We start from the raw sequence: 8,726 nt of genomic DNA, 5'->3' as shown, positions 1-8,726 counted from the left end.
ACCAAACCTACAAAAGGCACTTCCTTGACCTACGGACTACCTCTCTGCCAAATTTCTAGTAATTCTGTTCAGCCGTTCGGGCTGTAGCCCTGTCTAAAGGTCCTATGGAAAAATGCATGGGAAAAACGCGTTTTGGGACCCCCCTTTTATCTCAGCCCCCGCTTGACGGATCCCCCCGAGACTTTCAGGGTAGGAGCGGAGCGTAGCGCCCCACCTATTTTGAGAAATTCGCGAGGATTCGTCGACCGGCGCCAAAGTTATTCAAAATAGAATGTTGAGGTTTTCCTATGGAAACGTGGTCCTAACTATAACTACCTACTGGCGACCGCCAGTAGGTAATATATATATATATATATTCACTTAAAAAACCATAGGTTTCACACATGTTATAGTCAGCTGGACATTTCACTCGTAAAAAACCAATGAAATTCCCCCGTTATAGTTAGTGCAGGCAACTATAACTCACGCGACCGCAATCCTCTGCTGATGACGTCAGATATTACATCACTGTATTTAGACACTTATTTACCCATGTCTTCTTCCATTAATCTTTAGCTATACATATATTACAAATATTTATTTTTCATAAAGACACATATGTCATCAGTGATGTAATATCTGACGTCATCAGCAGAGGATTGCGGTCGCGTGAGTTATAGTTGCCTGCACTAACTATAACGGGGGAATTTCATTGGTTTTTTACGAGTGAAATGTCCAGCTAACTATAACATGTGTGAAACCTATGTTTTTTAAAGTGAATTTGCAAGGTTTTTTAAATGCTAATTCGTAACTATAACGTGTGTGAAACCTATGGTTTTTTCAGTGAATTTGTACGGTTTTTTAAATGCTAAGTTATGTATTTATTAATTTATTTTTTTTTCAGGTTTTTCACCGTGCTCGCGCACGGCAGGGTGCGCGCACTGTGCGCGCACGGTGCGCGCGTATAGATATTGATATGCTTTTAAATGCTATTTTCTCAGAAAATACTGAACAGATTTACACCAGACCTGCAAAAGGCACTTCCTTGGCCTTATGGCTACCTCTCTGCCAAATTTCACGTAATTCTGTTCAGCCGTTCGGGCTGTAGCTGCAACTATATGTCCTATGGAAGAATGCATGGGGAAAACTCGTTTTGGGACCCCCCTTTTTCTCGGCCCCCACTTGACGAATCACCCCGAGACTTTCAGGGTAGGAGCTGAACGGAGCGCCCCATTTGTTTTGAAAATTTCGCGAGGATTCGTCAACCGGCGCCAAAGTTATTCAAAATAGAATTTTGAGATTTCCTATGGAAACTAGGTTGTAACTATAACTATCTACTGGCGACCGCCAGTAGATAATATATATATATATATATTCACTGAAAAAACCATGGGTTTCACACACGTTATAGTTAGGAATTAGCATTTAAAAAACCTTAGAAATTCAGTGAAAAAACCATAGGTTTCACACACGTTATAGTTAGGAATTAGCATTTAAAAAACCTTAGAAATTCAGTGAAAAAACCATAGGTTTCACACATGTTATAGTTAGCTGGACATTTTACTCGTAAAAAACCAATGAAATTGCCCCGTTATAGTTAGTTCAGCTAACTATAACTCGCGCGCCCGCAATGCACTGCTGATGACGTCACATATTACATCACTCATGACATGGTCAGTGACATCACTCATGACATCACTGATGACATCTCAAATGACATCACTGATGACATCACTGATGACATCATCCAGTGAATGTGGGTTTTTCTGAAAATTAAATATGTTTTATATATGTATATCTCAAGGTCGATGGAAGAATAAATGGGTATATAAGTGTCTAAATGGATGATTTGTTTTTGAAAAATTGATTGTTTAACTGACTGATTAAGTGTATCATAGTGAATACATGTTTTAGTGAGTAATGTTTAAATATGTATATATCTGTATCAGTCTCTCACTTTGTGTATAAGTGGCTGCATGGGTTGGTGAGTAGCTACATGGGTGTCTATATAGGTTATTAGTTGGTTTTTTGAGTATCAGTCTGAGTGTCTGCATGGTTCGGTGGGGGGTATTACGTAGTGCATAGGTGCATGAATGAGTGACTCACTGTTTGTATGTGTTGAACAGACCATGTGTGCAGGACTGCATGGGTGGATGAGTGTGTGTATGGGTGTGTTAGTGAGTGAATGACTGTCTCAATAGTGTCTTTATGAGTAACTACATATGTTTAAAACTAGTATATGTGACTATTGGTGTATATATGTGAGTATATGCAAGGGTGAGAGATTGGAAGAGTTCCTGTATGAATAAGTATGTGTTTCTATAAGTGATTGTTTAAAAGACTAAGTATGTGTAAGTTTCCGTAGAAGTAAGTATGGTGGTGTGTGTATAACTGTATATGCAAGTAAATGTATGTTTGATTCTTTATTAGCACGAGTGACTATGTGTGTGAGTAACTCTATGGATGAGTGGCATTGTGTAACAGGATGTATAGGTGTATGAGTACATATGATGAGTGAGTACATGTATGAGTGACTGTATTGGACTGTTGGTGAATGAGTGGATGTGTATGTGGATCTTAGAATTACTGAAGAGGTTGTTGTAACTGGTATTGGTATGTCCATTGTTTTGAAAATTTTAGTCTCTATTTTTGAATGTGTGTGTCAAAGGTTATATTAGGGTGAGAGGAGGTCTGCCACTCTATCACAAGGATGATGTCATCAGTGATGTCATCAGTGATGTCATTTGAGATGTCATCAGTGATGTCATGAGTGATGTCACTGACCATGTCATGAGTGATGTAATATGTGACGTCATCAGCAGTGCATTGCGGGCGCGCGAGTTATAGTTAGCTGAACTAACTATAACGGGGCAATTTCATTGGTTTTTTACGAGTAAAATGTCCAGCTAACTATAACATGTGTGAAACCTATGGTTTTTTCACTGAATTTCTAAGGTTTTTTAAATGCTAATTCCTAACTATAACGTGTGTGAAACCTATGGTTTTTTCACTGAATTTCTAAGGTTTTTTAAATGCTAATTCCTAACTATAACGTGTGTGAAACCCATGGTTTTTTCAGTGAATTTGCAAGGTTTTTTAAATGCTAATTTTTTTTTTTTTTTTTTTTTTCTAACATATTTTTAATTTAATTATCTTACCTTTTATAAAGACTATGATTACATTTTTAAAATTCTTTAATATGTTTTTTTAAATATATTTTTTAAAATAAACATGTAAAATTTATTTGCAGTACTTTTTTTTAAAAAAAAATATTTTTTTAGTACGCGTACCGTAAGCTCACGGTAAGCGTACGGTTTACGCAACGTCCGTAATCTATCTACGCTGCTTGCGTATAGTTACGCACTTTGCGTAGCCGCGCGTACTGCGCGTGGGACGCGTGCGCGCTTACGCTACAAGCACGTTACGCGGAAGTGTCGGGTAGTGACTGTTATGCGCATGCGCGCAAGCGCGTGTCTTTTTTACGCGCATGCGTACTTTTTGCCGTAAGCGTACCGTAAGCGTACCGTAAGCGTACGGTAGGTCATGTGATCATGAAACACAACTTTTGATTGGTTGAAACTACTTTCAGTTCTAGAACTCTCCTACACCACACCCATTCCCCTCATTTCTGCTTGTGATCCCTTGGGAGAAGGAGCTGGTTTGTCTTTGGGATACGATGGCAGAACAGCAGAGCTCTTCTGAGAGTGAGGCTAGCACTAGCAGCACTGTCTTGAGGCAGAGATCGAGGAAACAAAAGCCCTCTTATGTATGGGATTATTTTACTTTTCCTGAAGGCCAGCAAAAGGTAAATGCACCCTTAGTGACTTGTAAGCTGTGTAAGCGTGTACTTTCTAGAGGTAATCCTAACAGGAAGTATTCCTTTGGGAATCACACCATGAAGAGACACCTCCAGGATGTACACAGAAGGACACATGGTCATCTTTTTGGAGGTAACTCTTCAGAAAGACGAGCCAGTACATCCACAGTAGCTCAGCCTGGACCATCATCTGCAGGGCTGACTCCTTCTTCTGCAGGTCAGGTGAGCCCTTCATCTGTGGGGGGAGAATCTCCTTTTGCTGGCCCTCTGGAAATGAACCCTCGATTTCGGAAGGTTGATATTCATTGCACATTTTGTAAAGATCTAATTTGCCATAGGGAGACCAGTGTTTCCCTAGTGAACAACAAAATAGATCAGCACATTTGTCGCTTTGAATAATTTTCCCATGCTTCCTTTCCTCTGTCCCTGCATGAACACAACGGTTCTTTTAAGAGCCAACCTTATCTTTCATCTTTTTTTTACATATGTTTTTAAAAACTTTTTTTTATTTTTTTTTTACCGTACGCGTACGGTGCGCGTACTTTTTTTTTTTTTTTAAAAAAAACACTAAAAATCATTTATCACATTACATTGTCCTTGAGAGACTACAATTATTATTATTGACTTACCATACTCACTGAAAAAATATTTATTCATTTGTTTTTTTAAAAAATAGTTTTAAAAATGTTTGTAGTTTTCGAAAATTTTCTATATCTATCTGGAAAAAAAGAAAAAAGTATTAATATTTTTAAAACATTTTATAATACAGTACACATATTTACATTTTTTTCCAAAAAATATTTTTGCCTTATTTTTGCTGTTTTCAGAATATATTGCATTTCACTATAAATTGTGAAAGCAATTGCATTCATCATTTTACAGCGGGCAAAAAAAAATACCAATCACAAAGATTGTATTAAAAATGCCCTGATTCTTTTTTTACTTAAACTTAACATTATAGAAATGCATAATATTGTAAAAAAATATCATCTAATACCAATAGTTATTTCTTTAAAATACCGTCTGATATGTTTGTTTCAGAAGTATAATCACAATATTATATCTCAAATAACTCCAAAATACATCTGATTTCATTTCCTTTAGACCAAATAGTAATTTAAAATTTTTTTTTGGAATAAATTTCCAACGGTAATCCAATAAAATTCTAAAGTTTAATTTGTCCAGATCTCACCGATTCTCTGTAACATTTTGGTTCACGAAAATTTTTTGAATAATTTATTAAGTCCACAATAGAATTGGTTACTTTTCCACATGGCCAAATAGTAATTTTTTAAAACATTTTTGAAAAAATTTCCAATGGCAGTCCAATAACATTCCAAAATTTAAAATGTGCAGAAGTTACCGATAATCTCTAAATTAATGGTTTTTCAAAGTTTCATTAAAAATTAAAAAAGTCCACATTACAATTGGTTATCTTTCCATTAGGCCAAATGATAATTTAAAAAATCTTTTTTTTACAAAATTGCAATGGTAATCCAGTAAAATGGTAAAATTGTTTTGTCCAGATCTTGCCAAGTCTCTCTAAAATTTAGGTTTCAGGAAGATTAGATAGGAATTTGCTAAATCAAAAGGCAAACGTTGTTTGAAAATCAATTGGGAATCATTACACAGTGTCCAGCCTTTTTCACATTTAAGATAAACTGTGTAATGTCCAGAAGTAACAGTAGGTCCATCATGGAAAATTATTGCAACAGTTACAAAAGTTTTTCCTGAAATTGATAATTGCTGTCCTGTAAACTTCTTTATTAAAGTATCCAATTTTGAACCATCAGCTCTACATCGTTGCATCATTAAAATTACATACTGTCCGTATTCCTTTAAAATTAATGTTGAAAACATGTCAGAATTACACTCACCACATTTCATGCTATGATTAGCATCTTTAACTAATTTTGCAAAAGTGACTGTTTTACTCTCTGGCAATGTCAAATAAATAAACCTTTCATTATCAACAATAGAGCCACATATATTATAACAATTATCACAACTATGTTCCCATTTATAAGAGAGACCAAAAAAAATGTCAATGGGAACTCCTTCTTCTTCCACTACCTGAAGAAAATACATCGAAAATTCATGTGCATCTTGCTGTTCATTTTGAGAAAACTGTGTTCGTCCTGAACATACATCTAAAAGTTTTCTAATGTCAGTAGCACTTTCTATTTGAGTTTTATCTTTACTCAGCTTTTGAAAAAGGAGACTCAGCTCTGAACAGAATCTTTTTCCCTGATTTACTATTATCTGCTCTTGCAAACTTTCCAGATAAAATGCAACATTCAGCACTACATTTGCGTAGCAGTTGACACCAGAGCTATTTTCAAAATGACATCCTACAACCTGTTCTTCATTTTCCTTTTTCTTTTTGCTTGCAATTACATCACTCCTCTTTTTTTTCCTCTTCTCTACATCTTCACTACAGATATTCTCATTTTTTCTTTTACGAGAAACTACACGTTTCTCCAACACAGGATACTGACCTAAATGAGGAGCATAGCTTCTTCTTAATCTATTATACTCCTTTACACAGTTTGTATCAGCACTAACTTTTGACTCATCAAAGTCTATCATGAATAAACCTGATAATGTTTTGACTCGTGACAAAGCAACATATGCCATACCTTCTTTGAACACAGTTGAACCAATGTTCACAAATGCACAATCTACAGTCAATCCTTGAGACTTGTGAATAGTTACAGCATATGCTAGAGAAAACGGAAACTGCTTCCTACGTACATATAAGTTTTTCACAAGCATAAAACGAACTGTACAACGACAAATATCTTTAACTTCATCTATCTGATCAAATTTTATTTTTAAACATTCAACTCCTTCTTTTTTCTGGTAATTAATAAAACCCACAACTCTTCCCATCGCTCCATTAACTAAACCTTTCTCAACATCCAAATTTCTCCTTAAAAACACTCTACAGTTCATGCAAACATATAGATTTTTTTCTAATCCAGCTGTTTTGGAGATGTTCTTCTCTAGTGAGTCCAATTTATTTTTCAGTTTGCCTGTTACTGTGACAGTAATTCTTCCATCCTCAATTTTGTCCACTGCTTCCAATTTCCTGATCTCTTCCTTTTCCAATTTCAAAAGCTCCTCATTGAATATTGAGCATTCACGTAGAGTTGGCATTAAGCAGATGACACTTTTGTTTTCTGCAATGTTCTTGTATATCTTCTCTGCAACTATTTCTTCCTTTGGAAATAAATTATGTAGCAGCCGACTCTGTAATGCTTTTTTGCCAACTTCTGTCAGTAGTCCAATCCTGATATCTTTCAGAATACTTCCATATTCTTCATCGTTTGCTTGCCTCATATTAGTAGTAAGTTCCTTGTACTCAAAGAAGGACCAAATATTTGTATTTCCGATGCTTCCCAATGACTTCTTCGTGTCTTCATGTGTCACAGTATTAAACACTGGTTGTCCTTTAACTGGAGTAAGTTGCAAAAGATCTCCAAAAACTATGACGTGTTTTCCACCAAATAACATGTCATAGTCTGTCTTCAAAATTTGCTGCATTCTTAAATGCACAAAGGCAAGCATTAGGTTTGATACCATGCTCACCTCATCAATAATGAGAACTTGCATCTTCTTCAATACTCTTGAAACTTCCAAGGATGCTTCTCCAGTTAGCTTGTTGAATTGTATTTTGTTCTCATGCTCCACTGGTAACATTAGCAAACGATGTAAGGTGATTCCTTTTATGTTATATGCTGCTAACCCAGTTGGAGCAGTAACCACACAAGACAAAGTAGAATCCGTTTTTTGCTGTAGGTAGCTTCTGATGACTTTTATTAGGAAACTTTTTCCAGTTCCAGCTTGTCCGCTTACATACATCCTGATTGGATGAAATGATGTGCATGAGCACTCTTTTTTTTCATGTAGAAATCCATGATCAATTTTGTTTTTGATCTCTTCATAAATTTGTTGCTGCTCTTGATTCAGTTGTCTTTCCAAATTTTCTAAGTCTATAAATTCTTCTTGAGCTTGATTCATAGCCGTTTCCACTTCATTCATGGCTATTGATGCTTCATTTTCAATGATTGGTTGTCCTAGGGGATCTTGACTGTGTGTTCCTGAACTTTGGCTGTCCTGAGAACTGTCTCTAGCTATTTCTGCTGCAATTGTAGTTTCCTGTTCAATTTCTTCATTTAACATTTGCAGATAAGTTGTGAATGTATTGCATTGTATGCTGTCTTTGCAAGCATTAAATGAATCTTCATAGCTTTGAAATTCTCCCAGTAGTTCATCCTCTGTGCGCCATGGTTTAAACAACTGTAAAAGAGCCAAGTAGTAAAATTCTTTCTTGTCAGTAGTGTCGCAACTCAGCTTCCGGTGATTTATCAAACTTCCTTTTGTTTGCTTCACCAAACATCCTTCTTCACCAACGACTTTATATTTTCCATTATTGATGTCTTCTGTGGCTTTCCTTGAATAAATGTAGTTCTGCAGCACTTCATAGAGACACATGTTCTCCAGATGTTGACTTCTCTTGGGATAATATGTGTCCAACATGTTTGTTTTCAATATATCTGTACTTTCTGGGTCATTCTCGACCAAATATTCAATTTCTCCTACAGATTTCAGTACCCGATTTCTCATTGCTGCAAGGCCTAAACTTGCCCAAATTATTCTTCTTGACTTCGAGTAGAGACTTGCAGAAGATAACCTATCTGAACATTCGTAGGATCCAATTTCTCGATGCGATAACATCTTCAAACTGAAACTGTACAGCTTCTTACTGACAGTCTTCTCGTGAGAAATCTCTTCCCACATTTCCTTCAATTCTGTTTTTTCTGATTTCGTAATGTAAGACGTTACATATCGGGCAACAGCAATGGAATTGTCAGCTACATACTGTATATCCATGTTAGCGTTCCACATGGATAAAATGACTGGGTTG

Source organism: Triturus cristatus, chromosome 1_1, assembly GCF_964204655.1.
Source record: "Triturus cristatus chromosome 1_1, aTriCri1.1, whole genome shotgun sequence".
Taxonomy (NCBI): Eukaryota; Metazoa; Chordata; class Amphibia; order Caudata; family Salamandridae; genus Triturus; species Triturus cristatus.
The sequence above is the reverse complement of the archived record's forward strand: the minus strand, read 5'-3'. Positions refer to the sequence as shown.